Source organism: Littorina saxatilis, linkage group LG8 (assembly GCF_037325665.1).
Source record: "Littorina saxatilis isolate snail1 linkage group LG8, US_GU_Lsax_2.0, whole genome shotgun sequence".
NCBI lineage: Eukaryota > Metazoa > Mollusca > Gastropoda > Littorinimorpha > Littorinidae > Littorina > Littorina saxatilis.
The window spans coordinates 61,209,910-61,225,306 of NC_090252.1; the positions used below are offsets into that span (position 1 = coordinate 61,209,910).

General features: G+C 42.8%; 2 protein-coding genes across 4 annotated transcripts in view; both read left to right on the plus strand.

The window, feature by feature from the left end:
• The window catches only part of LOC138974012 (uncharacterized), a 502,416-nt gene extending 495,071 nt beyond the window's left edge, over positions 1 to 7,345 (plus strand). The window contains exons 2-3 of one of the 2 annotated variants that reach the window (XM_070346709.1): positions 5,763 to 5,876; positions 6,283 to 7,345. The gene's annotated coding sequence lies outside the window, so the exon portion shown is untranslated. The remainder of the gene's footprint in view (positions 1 to 5,762; positions 5,877 to 6,282) is intronic. The other variant, XM_070346710.1, reaches the window with a different exon arrangement.
• The window catches only part of LOC138974011 (uncharacterized), a 52,142-nt gene that overhangs the window by 3,684 nt on the left and 33,061 nt on the right, over positions 1 to 15,397 (plus strand). The gene's annotated exons all lie outside the window — the stretch shown is intronic.

Sequence of the window (15,397 nt, forward strand, 5' to 3'; positions counted from 1 at the left end):
ATGAAAAACACATTTCTAGTTTCGGTTTTGGCTACACGCAGTCTCGATCAGACTCGAGCCAGTCGAGGTCACACTGAGCGAGTGACAGCCGGACGTGGCAATGTCGACAATGTCAATGATCTCAATCAAACTCAAAGATCTTGAACAAATTTCAAGATCTTTGCCTACATTCAGAACAGTCATAGAGCAACATCAACAGGGCCAGACTAGGGGGGGGGGTTACAGGGGTTGCGCAAACCCCCACCTCCCCTGGCTTAAGCATGTAGGCTACCTCCCAAACGCTTTTTTTGGGGGAGGGGGGGTTGCATCTGGATCATCATGAAATCCGAGGAGAAATCGCACCTCTCACCCCCTTTCGAAAGACATTTTTCTTCAACGATTTTTGTGATGAAAAGTATGAGTCCTTACAATCTCAATTGTTCTTCATTGCCTATACAGCTTGCTGTCGAATTTACCTTTTTCGTTTAAGGAGAGGCTTCTTTTCCCTCCAGAAACATCAAAAAACGTTCAGCTTCAAGGGGGCGAAGCCCTCTTGCAACCCCCACCAAGGGGGCTTCGCCCCCTGGACCCCCACCAAGAGGCTTTGCCCCCTGGACCCCCATCTGTAACCCCCCCCCCCCCCCCCCTAGTACTTACCTAGTCCGGCCCTGAATAGATCAGCATACCTTGGCATTTCGTCTTCGGAAAGACGGACCCGTAGCCTGACCTTTCCATCAAGGAAGGCATTCTCGCCGCCTGCTTTGGTCTGGCTTGAATCCACAAAATATAACAGAAGTTCGATGACAGTACCGCTGCACGCCATTTTTGATCTTTGAATTCGAATTTGACTGAATGCACTCAAAACTTTAGCACGAAGCCCTTCCATTGGATGAAGTTTGGCAGACTTTTGCAATTCGCCTTCTGATTGGATCTCTTTTTGTGTGTGATTGGTTCTCTTAAAGGGAAGCAATCGCTGTCAAAATCATATTTCTGAATGTGTTGTTGCTTCCCTTCAATCGGGATTGGCTCCTTGACGAATAGAGGATCATAGAGTGATACAGCTGTGAAAAATGTATGTTGAAAATAAAATGCTTTGCAATAATGCCCATCACGATCACGAAAACAAATGACGATCACGATCACGAGACTTGATTTTTTTGTCATCACGGATCACGGGCAAAGTCCCATCACGATCACAGAAATGGAAATTTCGGCAATCACGGTCACAGAAAGGTCAAAACACGCCAATCACGATCACGATTTTAAACCCTTTGGGGCCCTAATTTATTCCAGGTTTGATGCACTAAATTCTCAGCCAAAGAAATGAATTGGAATGAGTGAATCTGCAGACAGAGAAAGATGCACGCAAACACTTCTCTTCCAGCAAAATCATTTTCTGAAAATTCTGTACACGTCGAACGTTCTGCATGCGCCTATTCAACAATTGAGTGTTATAGAAACATTAAGATGTATCAATACAAACAACATTGCAATAATCGTTTCTTTTGTTCTTGTTTTCGTGTGTGTGTGTGAGTGTATGTGTGTGTGTGTGTGTGTGTGTGGGGGGGGGGCGATTCAGAGTAAACTACTGGACCGATCTTTATGACATTTTACATGCGAGTTCCTGGGCATGATATCTCCAGAATTTGTTTTCATTTTTTTGATAAATGTCTTTGATGACGTCATATCCGGCTTTTTTGTAAATACAATTGATTACAATTTTGGCCAAGCAATCTTCGACGAAGGCCGGACTTTGGTATATTGCATTTCAACTTGGAGGCTTAAAGTGTAAATAATGACTTTGGTCATTAAAAATCTGAAAATTCTAAATTTTTTTTTATTTTTATAAAACTATCCAAAATTACGTCCATCTTATTCTTCATCATTTTCTGATTCCAAAAACATATAAATATGTTATATTCAGATTAAAAACAAGCTCTGAAAATTAACAATTAACAATTCCAAAAACATATAGATATGATATGTTTGGATTAAAAACACGCTCAGAAAGTTAAAACCGAAGAGAGGTACAACAAGTCGCGTAAGGCGAACATACAACATTTAGTCAAGTAGCTGTCGAACTCACAGAATGAAACTGAACGCAATGCAACGCAGCAAGACCGTATACTCTTAGCATCGTCAGTCCACCGCTCACGGCAAAGGCAGTGAAATTGACAAGAAGAGCGGGGTAGTAGTTGCGCTGGGAAGGATAGCACGCTTTTCTGTACCTCTCTTCGTTTTAACTGTCTGAGCGTGTTTTTAATCCAAACATATCATATCTATATGTTTTTGGAATCAGGAACCGACAAGGAATAAGATAAAAGTGTTTTTAAATTGATTTGGAAAATCTAATTTTGATAATAATTTTTATACATTTAATTTTCAGAGCTTGTTTTTAATCCAAATATAACATATTTATATGTTTTTGGAATCAGCAAATGATGGAGAATAAGATTAACGTAAATTTGGATCGTTTTATAAAAAAACCATATTTTTTTTACAGTTTTCAGATTTTTAATGACCAAAGTCATTAATTAATTTTTAAGCCACCACGCTGAAATGCAATACCAAAGTCCGGGCTTCGTCGAACATTACCCGACCAAAATTTCAACTACTTTGGTTGAAAAGTGAGGGCGTGACAGTGCCGCCTCAACTTTCACGAAAAGCCGGATATGACGTCATCAAAGACATTTATCAAAAAAATAAAAAAAATGTTCGGGGATTTCATACCCAGGAACTCTCATGTCAAATTTCATAAAGATCAGTCCAGTAGTTTAGTCTGAATCGCTCTACACACACACACACACACACACAGACGGACACACACACACACACACACACGCACATACACCACGACCTTCGTCTCGATTACCCCCTCTACGTTAAAACATTTAGTCAAAACTTGACTAAATGTAAAAAAGCGTGCTATGCAGCACAACGCAACCACTACAGGCTCGTCAATTTCACTACCCTTTGCACGAGCGGCGGACTACGGTCATTGTGACAAAATACAGTGCGTTCAGTTTCATTCTGTGAGTTCCACAGCTTGACTAAATGTAGTAATTTCGCCTTACGCGACTTGTTTCTTTTTCTGTTTTTCCTTTTTATTTTATTTTTTTTTTTTTGGGGGGGGGGGGGGGGCAGAAAAAGAAACAAGTCCCCAATAAACATGCCAGAACTGGGCCACTGCTGGCTTTTTGCTGGCAAGTTTGGTAAAGCTGGCCATAAAAAAACCAACACTGGGCCAATTATGGTTTGCCAACAAAGGCCCAGTTATGGCTTGCCATCACTGGCCCATCTCTGGCATTCCAGTAATATTGTCGGCCAGTAAAATGCCTTAATTGGCCCACTGTTGGCACGCCATTGATGGCCCAGTGCTTGTTTGCCAGCATTGGGCCATAGGTGGCGATTTGCTGGCAATTATAGGTGGGTTTTTGCTGGCACGCCAGCAGTGGGCCAATGCTGGATTATTGCTGGCAAGAAGATCTGCGACAGCACAGCGGTATGACTTTCTCACTTGGAGTGACGTAATGTACAAACAAATGTCGAAATATCTTGACGTCACTCGTGATGATGACGCATTGTCAACTAAATCCGGCCCGCGGTGGTTCTGCAGATGTCCAGTTATTATGGGGGCGAGGACGCCCCCATTCTATACGGATAGTTTCGAGGTTGACCATGGGCAGCGCCATTTTGTTGTGAAATACGTCATCAGTTTGTGTACACAGGAAGTTGTGACATCCGTCACCCTATGGGAGGGGTGACGTCAAAATTGTTCATCTGTAGAAAGTTGTGAAATCCGTCACCCTATGGGAGGGGTGACGTCAAAATTGGTCATCACAGAGTTTGTGTAACACAGGAAGTTGTGAAATACGTCACCCTATGGGAGGGGTGACGTCAAAATTGTTCAACAAAAACATGATATGTCGCATTGTGCAGGGTCAACTGCAACAAACTCAAACCGAGCCATTCATACCTAGCTGTATTTGAGTGACTTATATACCCGACATTTTTATTTCTTATTTTTAGCACAGGTGTAGGAAAAATCATGAACCAAAATGTTATTTATTTTCTAATTTAACATTTTTTTTACAAATATGACCATGGTCTTTTAAACATACAGTGACATTAAACATTGTTATGTTAAAAAAAAGAAAAAAGAAAAAAAGCTTTTGTGCACAAATCAGAAAATACATTGTACATTTTACCTACAGGCCAAACCGTGAGTGTCTGTGGCAAAGCCCGACCCAGGAAATTGCACTGATTTTATATTTAGATTAGAGGGAAATTGTCAAGAACAGGCGCTTGCATTTGGATGTGTCCAATGATAGTAGGTTTGGTTGTGATCAATCACAATAATGTAGGAATAAAAATGTATGACAGTTTAGTATGATGACATGTAATTCACATATGCTGAAATATGATATTATACATCATGTAATATTATTATGGCTGTTGCCATGACCATGAAACCCAACAAAGGTTTAATGTAATGTAATTCAAAATACCAAAACCGAGCACCTATTAATCTCGTCTTTGCGCGTGAAGATTGAGGCCGTCTGCCAGTAGCGGTTAGGTCATACAGTGGAACCCCTCTCTAGCGACCTTTAAAATGTTGACAAAAATCGGTCCTTGTGGAGGGGGGTCCTTACAGAGGGAGGGGGGCGGAGTCAGGGGGCCACAAAGACAGTCAGATTTAAAAAAAAAAAAGAAAACAGAGAAGTTTGAGTTGCTGACCACCGTTCTCTCTGAAAGCAAACTGCTTCGATTTCATGTTTGTCCTTGGTGTCCACCAGTTCTGGTGCATGTACTACCCTGGCCAAGTTTCCTCTCAAGACATCAAAGAGACCGCCCCAGTATACTCTACAGCCTCTGGGCGAACCACCTCTCATAGCTAAAACTGGGTCAATGACCCCTGGGAAGAAGGTCAGTGTCTATAAAATTTTACTCCTAGGCTTGCGGCCAGGGGGGGGGGGGGGAGTATACCGGTACCATTTGAGAATCAGACCAAATGAGAATTGAACCATTTGAGAACATCCTTTTTTTTCAATCACTACATCGAAGGCCTGCGGCCCGGGGTTCACATGGGTTGGTTTGTTTGTTTGTTTCAAACCCACACCCATATACACACATTTCCCATTTAAACCATTTGTCGGCCCCCTGTCGATATTTATCGACTAAGTTCCTTGTTTGTTTTGCATTCAACTTCAAGGAATTTCCAAAGCACCTTCTTCGATTTCAGTACGCGTCCGATCTCCTCCGGCTAGAAGCAAGCGTGGTGAGTTTCACAAACAGTTGTGTGAGCAGGTCGTCGCAACGGCGTTAGATCTAGTATCTTCTTGTTCTTTTCCTCCGTTGTCGGTCTTTTTTTCAACTTTCTTCTGCTGGACGTTTGAGTCAGTTCGCAAAATATAATAGACTTTAAGAAGTCGTCCTCTCTGTAAGAAAGAATCTGCGCGCGCGCGTGTGTGTGTGTGTGTGTGTGTGTGTGTGTGTGTGTGTGTGTGCGCCCGCGCGCGCGGTTGTGTGTGTGTGTGTGTGTGTGTGTGTGTGTGTGTGTGTGTGTGTGTGCGCCCGCGCGCGCGGTTGTGTGTGTGTGTGTGTGTGTGTGTGTGTGTGTGTGTGTGTGTGTGTGTGTGTGCCTTTTTCCTTTCTTTGTGTGATTGAGTTTGTTTTGTCTCTGTCAAAAGAAAAGCACCATAGGCATTACCATAAGCTTACTTGTAACCAAACAAATTGCATCTTGTGAATGTTGACATTGAGTATGTGTCTATTCACTCCAGGACAAAGATTTGTGCAAGTGTCTGACTGCCCAACTGGATAAGATGCAGCTCGCCTGGGTCTCAGTTCCTGAGAGAAACGCAAGAGAGCTGTCCGAGACAACGTAAGCTTCGCAGGTTAGATCAAAATACATATTCCTGTTGACCCCTTACTTCTGCTTGGCATTTTAGTCAGTTCAGAAAATATGATAGATTACAAGAAGTCGTCCTCTCTGTGAGAATGCCTCTGTGTGTGTATGTGTGTGTGTGTGTGTGTGTGTGTGTGTGTGTGTGTGTGTGTGTGTGTGTGTGTGTGCGCGTGTGTGTGTGCGCGTGTGTGTGTGTGAGCGCGCGCGCGTGCGTGCGTGCGTGTGCTGTTTGCTTGCATGCCTGCGTGTATGCTTGCGTTTGTTTGGTTGTTTGGTTGTGTGTGTGTGTGTGTGTGTGTGTGTGTGTGTGTGTGTGTGTGTGTGTGTGTGTGTGTGTGTGTGATATGGAATAATGAATTAAAACCAACAAAACTCGTTTGCTTTCATGTTTCAAGAGGTGAACGGCAGGAGGACTTGAGAGTTTCAATGGCTTACCGTAGGCTACGACGTCAGGACAAAGAAAAGAAGCGTTATCTCAACGTTGCGGATGCGAACAGAGAAATGACAGAATCAAGACAATCCTACGGAGGTTTACTGGGAAGTGAACAAGAAACATTCCTGCCTTTGGTCATCATGTCTCGAGTGTGAAATTTAGAACGCTGTACAAATAAAATAAAACAGTGAGCAACTGAAAACAAAGCGTACGTTTCGGTAATGTTTCGGTAATGAGTCGTTGCTGTTTGGAAGCTTTACATTTGTTTTGTTTTTAATATATATTACTGTATTGTTGTTGTGCCCGCTATAACTGCGTTGATGACGATATTCTGTCAAAACCACTGCCTTTACTTGCCAGATAAGTTACACGACAAATGTGATTAGCATTTCAATTGCATTTTACTGATGAATTTGATAATTACGCATATGCATATTGCTAATGTACAGCTTGACAGCATTGCCCTTTGCTTTATTTGCGCACGTCTTGCCGCCAGCATGGGTTGAAAAGTCCATTGATGTGCTGTGTTTTGTTATTGTTATTACATTCACAGTAAAAAATGACAAAACAAAGCATATTTATAGACTTCTAACAACCATCTATGGGCTAACAAGACTGTGCAGATCGAGTACATGAATAGAGCCGTCATTCTATCCGAATCAGTGGTATTGGTATATTTCCTGCAACTTATTGGCATTTTGCTGGCAATGGTAAAGACAGAAATATGGCATTTTGCCGGGCCACAACTGGCCCGGTAATTTCAGCAGGTAAAGGGCCATTAACGGAAAATATATGGAAAAAAGTTTTTTTTTATATGGAACTAAAAACCTGCAAAATGCTGGCAAAATGCTGGCGAAATGCTGGCAAAATGCTGGGTTTTTGATGGCAAGCCATCAATAAGCCATCAAATAAATGATGGGTTTTTGCTGGCAAAATTCTGGCAAAATTCTGGCAAAATGATGGCAAGCCATCAAAAAGCCATCAAATAAATGATGGGTTTTTGCTGGCAAAATTCTGGCAAAATGATGGCAAGCCATCAAAAAGCCATCAAATAAATGATGGGTTTTTGCTGGAAAATTGCTGGAAAATTGCTGGCAAATTGCTGGCAAAATGATGGCAAGCCATCAAAAAGCCAGGAAATAAATGATGGGTTTTTGCTGGCAAAGTGCTGGCTTGCCAGTGATGGCCCATCAAATTGCCAATGTGCATACGGGTAATATGCCAGCATTGGGCCATAAGTGGGCCTTTGATGGCAGTAGTTCTGGCAACTGGCATTGCCATCAAAACGCCAGCAATGGCCCACTTCTGGCATGTTTATTGGGTCATAGGTGGTGGAATCTTCCTTTTGAGAGAAAATCAGGTCTTAAAATGGGGTACACTTACAGCGGTTAACAGAATATGTTAAAAATACATGGTCTTGAAAATGTCTTATCAGGGGTTGGGGGTCTTAAAAGGGAGGGAGTCGTTCTTTGGGATAAGGTGGGTCAGGGAGGGGCGAGGGTAACGAAGGCGAGTCGTGTGTATGCATTTGCTTTTCTTGTTTAAAATATAATCCGACAGTGGTAAGTGGTCGTTAAGTGTCAGCTTTCACTTTAGTGTGCGTCCTTGAATTTTTACTTGAGGATGTAAGTGTATGTATAAGTTACAGCTCCGTCCATCCATGGTATCGTGTGGTATTTTGTGGAGACTGGGTAAATGAGCCTCGAGTGACGTCATTATATTTATTCCCCTGGTGGAAACAAAATACCACAGGATACCATGGATGAATCGGAGCTGTAACTTATATGTCACATGACCAAAGTAAGGAGAATTTGTTATGGGATCTGGAAACTAAGCATGAGAAATTCACCATGAGCAGAATTATTAGCGCAAGCCTAGAAGTTGTAGAACTATATTTTGTGTCAGTCTTGGTAAGGCCAATGTTGTTCAGTTCCAGAAAAGACATCATGTATTTATTGACCCTGTCGAGACGAAACACCACGCGATATATATCCCGCTATGCATCAAAGCTACGTTTTGTTTTGAAATGTCTTCACAACGTACAGGTAATGTATAACAACATAATCGTCATCACAAGAGAGGTACTACATACTTTGTTTGTCGTCTGCTACAAATCTAGTCTTGTTGGTTGACACGGAGTGAATAGAAGCTTCATTCATGCCTTCATCAACCGGAATAAATGCTCAATCCGCTGTCAATTCGCCACTGAATTTTTAAATACAATTTCTTCACTTTTTGGTTAACATTGAAAGGCAACCAAACAGAGTGTTTCAGCTGTTTCAACACACCCGTTTAACTACTTTTTTCGAGTAACGTGATCCGCACTCTAAAATGACACCAGAAGCACACAATTGTCGCGTATACTGTCATAAAAAGACGTCATGACAAAGTTACACCAAGACGAAAGAGATGTTGACGTCATTTGTTTTTTGTTGTGACAATTCCGTCTGTCCCAGAAAATGGCTGGTCGTGAGACCCCTTTTTTTACGTTTTGAACGTAAAATAAAACCCCATCTTTTGGAGTGAAGTCTCGAGGGAGGTGGCGAGATAGTATATAAACAGACGTCTGAAACTTATACTTTTGTTGATTCTATCTATTTGTATGACTGCGAGAGTGGATCGTGGTGTGGTTAGTTAGTTAGCAATAACTAACCGTTCATAATCACCTTTCGTGATCTGTGAAACGTGACAGACACATACCACAACTTGGACACGTACCACATCTTGGACACATTCCACATCTTGGACACATACCACAACTTGGACACATACCACAACTTGGACACATACCACAACTTGGACACATGCCACAACTTGGACACATTCCACAACTTGGACACGATCCACAACTTGGACCACAAGCGCGACTGTTGCTGCCAGCTTTTCACTGGGAAGAAGCGATCCGAATTCGCCAGCGATATAGGAAAATAAAGAAATGAAAAAAGAAAGAAAAACAAATCTAATAGATCCCTTGACTTTGGAGTAGCGCGACTCTGTTGCTGCTAGCTTTCCGCTGGGAGGAAGCGATCCGAATTTCCCAGCGATGGGAAAATAGGCTGAATAGAGATATTTACATTTTTACAAATCACGGGTTAATTCCTTTTCTTGTTTCTGCGGCTGCGCAAGTTATTTGCCTAGGTCATGGTCGAACTTTAGGCCTACGGAGCAATATCGCGGTATATTATCTCACTAGAATAACAGAGACAGAAGAAGGGAAGTTATGCTATAATACAGCATGACTTCCCTTCTTTGTCTCTGTTAATCTAGGGAGAAAATATCCAGCGATATTTCTCCGTAGGCCTAAAGTTCGGCCATGACCTAGGCAAAATAACTTGCGCAGCCGCAGAAACAAGAAAATGGAAATCTTTTTATGAAATGATTGGGAGCCACGCAAATTTGACCTCTTGATTCCGACCATGAACCCGCTGTTGATAATCTGGAAGGTCGTTCCAGAAATGCAGATCTATCTCTGGCCGATTCATAGATTCAACCTACAAATTGCGACCTCATCTGTGATCAGATGGCCAAGCAATGTGTCACGATCGGGTGACAGAGACCAAGAAAGTGTCACTCAGTGGAGTGCCTGTTCTTGGTCGATTATGATAGAAAGCGCCTGTACGTGATATTGGGCTACAGCAGAGTTTGCTGACAGTGCTCAACTAGCACGGATGTTTTGTAGTGCACGAGTTTCACAGTGGGGGTTTCTGCTGTCATAGGGCTGACGGTTTTTCGCTGACAGCGCGCACGGGATTTTCACGGATTGAGTTTCTCGTGTCTTTTTTCTGCTTGGGAGGCAGAATTGTGTATAGCTGGACTGGTTTTGTGACAAGGTCAGTCACGTGTTATTGGCTAGGTTGTCTGGGAGAGACACAAGGGCGGGGCACTTGACACCCAGCGGCAGAAGGGGAAGGATCTAATACACAGTTTCTAGAGTATGATGGTTTTTCACCGAATATTGTATTCGGCACTCTAGGGGAGCTTCCACCGGTTATTTCCTTCACACTGCCACATATTTTGCTGAGGACAAGTCGTCAACATTCCTTCGTCGGCGATGGCTTTCGCATAAGGATTCGACAAGGGGTTCTGGAGGTTTTTGGTCACTGTTGACGAACAGAGGCTGTTCCAGGGAGGAGGCGGACTTTGCTTCCATTGAGAGTACAATCATAGGCTTTTGAGGTAATAAATCATTATTTAACGCTGTTGATGAGTCTGTGTTTTTGGAATGAAATACTCTCTGTTGTTCTTTCCAGGTTAGCGCATAATTTACTCTCTGTGACGCTAAAATACTAATCTGTATATGGTTTTTGCAGATAGGGAGAGAAGGACGGAAAATGACTGTTTTGTTGTTGTAAAAAGTCCGTTTTGTGCAGGCCCACGTGCTCGATGAGATATTTAAAGATGACATGTTTTAAGGTGGTGGGTGAGGGGTAGCTGACATGTTTAGTGCACCGATGCTTTCTGTTTGCAGCCTTCGTTTCGGTTCGTTTTCCTGTAACCGCTGCACGGCTGCCTTTGGCGGGACACTGCTAGCTGCAGACGTTGGAGCTGGGACCTGAGGAAGCTACGCTAACCGGCTAACCAGCAGACCGGCTAACCAGCAAACCGGCTAACCAGCAACCCGGCTAACCAGCATACCGGCTAACCAGCATACAGAAAGAAAGCTAAGTGCACCGTGTCTTACGCACCCCGTTGACCACCGTTGTCTTTTCTTATCTGTGATTTCATTGGAGTAGTGACAACGTGGGGTGTGTGACCCCTGCATGAACTAGAGCTTTTTGAACAGAACATTCTCATTTGACTGTATTTACACGGGATCAGCGTGTTACTATAATTTTCTATATACTACTGGCATTTTGTCAGTGATCACGGGTTTTTTACGTGTTGAGAACGTAAAAGGAACATATTTTGAGTGAAGGCTCGAGGGAGGTGGCGAGTTTATACATAAACAGGCGTCTGAAACTTATCCTTTTGTTGACTCTATTTAATTGTATGACTGCGAGAGTGGATCGTGGTGTGGTTAGTTAATTAGTAGTAATTAACCGGTTCATAATCACCTTAAGTGATATATTGAAACGTGACACAATGCGTGAAATCTTTTATTGTAAAGCCTTATGGCTCGTTTCGACAAGCATTAAACGGATGAAATTAACCACATGCAGTTTATTCTTCAGAAAAATGCACACAAAAAATGGGTTGGGTTCGGTGATTTTGTACATAAACGTCTTCCTCACGATAAATTAACTGATTTGTCTTATGAAGCCGTCATCAACACGAACACAATGATTGCAGAAGCAAACTCTGTACCTACACGACCGAGACACAAGACTGATTATTTCACAGCTGCAATGTGAATAGAGAACAAAGACGTTTTGGGTAAGCTTACTCACGTCAGGTCTTCACTGACAAGCTAGGAACAGACGGAAAATTCTGAACAAAAGTAAATGACGTCAAAGTCTCTTTCGCTTTGCGTGTAACTTTGTCATGACGTCTTTTTGTGACGACAGTACACGCGACAATTTGTTCGCTTCCGGTGTCATTTTAGACTGAAAAGCAACTCAAAAGAAGGAGCTAAGCCTGTGTCTTGAAACAGCTGAAACACTCTTTTGGATTGCCGTTTCAATGTTAAAGGCATATGTACGCGCTCCCGTGTTTACAAAGTGTAGTTTGCCCATAATCGATGTCAAACGCACCATAAGACCATATCTGCCGTGTGCTGACAAAACCGAGTAAGTCCACTGACGCTACTTCCGAGAAAAACGACTTTTACTGTTTGATAAAATGTCTCAAAAGTGATGATTGTCTAGATCAAACCACCGAGATAATTAGATAAATAGTATTAATTTACGTTTATAACCCGATTTTCATAATAATCTGATGGATGGTTTTGGTTTTGTTGGGCATTTTGTGGACTTACTTGGTTTTACCACTTTTCCCCCCAATATCAGATCTAACAAAAAATGCGCAGATCTAAGCATGCGGACTTACTTGGTTTTACCAGAATATTTGGAAGAAGAAGTCAAGAGAAATGGCCATACCAAAACAGTGAAAATAACACTACGAATTTGGACAAGATGGAGAGAGAGAGAGAGAGAGAGGAGAGAGAGAGAGAGAGAGAGAGAGAGAGAGAGGGGGGGGGGGAGACTAGACGTACAGGGAGTGAGAGAGAGTGAGAGAGAGGAGAGAGTGAGAGAGAGGAGAGAAAGCAGGGGCGGAGGGGGGGAGGGAGGGAGGGAGATAGAGAGATGGAAAGAGGGGTGGAGAGAGGGAGAAAGAGAGGGAAGGTGAGAGGGAGGGGGGAGAGCTATGTAGGGAGAGATAAATGGGGAGGAAGAGAGAGATATAGGAATGGACCGAGGGAGAGAGATGGAGGGGATGGAGGATGGATTGAGGGATTGAGTGAGAGAGAAGGGGGAAGGGAGGCAGAGAGAGAAAGGAGGGAGGGAGAGGGGAAGGAAGAGAGAGAAAGAGAGGGGAAGGAAGAGAGAGAAAGAGAGGGAGGGAGAGACTTAGTGGGATTGAGGGAGGGAGGAAAGAAGAGGGAGGGAGGGAGAGAGGGAGGGAGAGAGGGAGGGAGGGAAAGAGGGAGGGAGGGAGGGAGATAGTGGGATGGAGGGAGAGAGAGAGGAGGGAGGGAGTGAGAGAGGGGGAGGGAGATAAGAAGGGAGGGAGAGAGGGGGGGGGGGGGAGAGAAAGAGAGTGGGATGGAGGGACAGAGGGGAGGGAGAGAGAGGGAAGGAGGGAGGTAGAGAAAAGTCGATTGTTGGCGGTAGGGAGAGAGGGATGACGGAAGAGAGGGAGGAGGAGAGAGCTAAAGGGAAGGGGGGGATAGAGAGAATGATGGAGGGAGGAACATTTAGAGAGGGAGGAAGAGGGAGAGAGATAGCGAGAGAGGTAGGGAGGGATAGAAAGAGAGATGGAGCCGGGGGGGGGGGGGGGGGAGGAAGGGAGAGAGGGAGACAAGGATCGTCAGGAGAATCAATATTATAGAGAAGAAAAATGTTTGAAATAAAACGTCATAAGGTGACGTCATTAAGTCTCGCCTTCTCGAATGACGTCATTGGTGTGTTCTAAACTTTAAATGACGTCATTTGTGAGTTCTAAACTTAAAATGACGTCTTTTCTGTATGAGTCGTCTGAAAGAATTTTGAAACTACCATTAATTTTTACGAAAATTGGAAAACCCTTGGACTTACTTGGTTTTGTCAAAACATTCATGCACACTTAAAAAGTTGTTTTTGGTTGTGGACTTACCTGTTCATATCTGCTTATCTAAGCACTCTAAAAAGTAGAAATTAACACAAAAGATGCGCATTGATTTCTTCTTTTTGATGAACAAAAAATATCATTTTTGAAAAAAATGGACTTACTCGGTTTTGTCAGCACACGGCAGATATAATGACGATATGTCACCATGCGCGGACCATAATACATGCATTACAGCTTGTTCTAGCCTCTGAAAAAGTGAGGATGTCAACAAAGGCGCGGTGTTAGCTCCCTTGCATCAACGTTACATGTGTTGCCAAATCTATAAATAGGACGATCCAGATCAAAATGAAAATTAACATATCTCAACATTGAAGGGGTCCTAGACCACAATATTTTGCAGGGAACTTAATTTAGCATGTCTCCAGCTGTTGGTAAAGCAATTAGCGTGTATAGTCATCGAGTACATATGCCTTTAACCAAAAAGTTAAAAGAAAAACAAGTCGCGTGAGGCGAAATTACTACATTTAGTCAAGCTGTCGAACACACGGAATGAAACTGAACGCACAGTATTTTTTCACCAAGACAGTACAGCTTCGTCAATCCCCGCGTGAAGGAAATCGCTCACCTTCCACGTGCAAAACGTAGTGATATTGACACGCCGGATTAGCGCTGTGGCGTATTGTGTCAAGCAGGAAAGCGCGCTTTTCTGTATTCTTGTTAACTTTCTGAGCTTGTTTTGAATACAACCTATCATATCTATATGTTTTTGGCTCACGTAAGTGTAGCCTATGCGATCGTAAATTTGTCTGTCTGTGCGTGCGTGCGTGTGTGCGTGCGTGCGTGCGTGTGTATGTCTGTGGTAGAAACTCTAACATTTGAAGACGTCACATTACATTGACGTCACATTATGCCGTAAGAGGGTTAGACGTCACGCGAAGGAAGTACTGAAAGTCTCGGTCATTATTATTTTGAGCGGGCCGAGACTAGTTGGCAGTCGTGTCCCTGTAAGTAGGCTACATGCAGACAGACAGATCTAGATCTAGTGTCTCGCTTTCTTGCACAGTTTCACCTATGCTCTTTCTGTGTGTGTGTGTGTCTGTGTGTGTGTGTGTGTGTGTGTGTGTGTGTGTGTGTGTGTGTGTGTGTGTGTGTGTGTGTGTGTGTGTGTTACTGTTTGTCGATTTCTTACGTGAGCCTTGATGGCTTCGCCTCTTGTTGGAATCAGGAAATGATAAAGAATAAGATGCAATCATTTTTGGATCGATTACTTAATTTTTAATCGTAAGACTAATTAATCTATTTTCGTTATTGTGATCACATTTTAAGAGTAAAAATGACATATGTATATATTTTTAGATTCAGAATGTGATTAAGAATACGATGCAATCAATTTTAAATCTGTTTGCAAAAAATCGATTTTAATGACAACTTTAATGAGCAAACTCATTAATTAAATTTTAAGCCTACAATCTAAAATGCAATACCAAAGTCCGGGCTTCGTCGAAGATTACTTGACCAAAATGTCAACCAATTTGGTTGAAAACTGAAAGCGTGACATCGACAGTGCCGCCTCAACTTTCACGAAAAGCCGGATATGACGTCATCAAAGACATTTATCAAAACAATGAAAAAAACATCTGGAGATACCATACTCAGGATCTCTCATGTCATGTCAAGTTTCATGAAGATCGGTCCAGTAGTTTTCTCTGAATCGCTCTACACACAGACACACACACATACACCACGACCCTCGTCTCGATTCCCCCCTCTACAGTAAAACATTTAGTCAAAACGAGGTTCATTTGCGAACTGACAGCGGATTGAGCATTTATTCCTGTTGATGAAGGTACGATTGAAGCTTTATTCTCTCC